General features: G+C 47.6%; 1 protein-coding gene across 3 annotated transcripts in view; it reads left to right on the top strand.

The window, feature by feature from the left end:
- The window catches only part of ABCA4 (ATP binding cassette subfamily A member 4), a 133,810-nt gene extending 133,714 nt beyond the window's left edge, over positions 1-96 (top strand). For all 3 annotated transcript variants that reach the window (XM_040471025.1, XM_040471024.1, XM_040471026.1), the window contains one exon: positions 1-96. This exon is cut by the window's left edge and continues 383 nt beyond it. The gene's annotated coding sequence lies outside the window, so the exon portion shown is untranslated.
- Positions 97-397: the final 301 nt, after the last annotated feature.

Below are 397 nucleotides of genomic sequence, written 5' to 3'. Positions count from 1 at the left end.
GTGTGTGTGTGTGTGTGTGTGTGTGTGTGTGTGTGTGTGTGTGTGTGAGATTTTTAAGGAGAAAATAAAGTGCAAACGTGCTTATCACAGACTGAATTCACTCGTCTCCCCGGTGTGCGTCATCTGGTATTTAGACCTCCTTTGTGCCTGCGTAGCTTCCTGTCGCTGTGTGAGCTTCTGTGAGAGTTGTCCCAGAAGTGCTAGTCATGGCAGGATTCTGAAACGCTGGGGTGGAAGTGAATGGACTGGTCTTGAGGTTCCACGGCAAGTCTGCTTTAGAGGGTTTGAGGAAAACACCCAGCTGGTAATGCATGTAAACATTATCCATCGTCAGCTGAGTATTACCTGAATCTAGATTTCCTGTCTGCTTGCCCAGCTTATTGAGTGCCTACCTCAT

The sequence above is a fragment of the Herpailurus yagouaroundi genome, unplaced genomic scaffold (genome assembly GCF_014898765.1).
Source record: "Herpailurus yagouaroundi ecotype Mexico unplaced genomic scaffold, PumYag 77, whole genome shotgun sequence".
Classification (NCBI taxonomy): Eukaryota; Metazoa; Chordata; class Mammalia; order Carnivora; family Felidae; genus Herpailurus; species Herpailurus yagouaroundi.
This window is presented reverse-complemented; position numbering and strand designations above follow the sequence as displayed.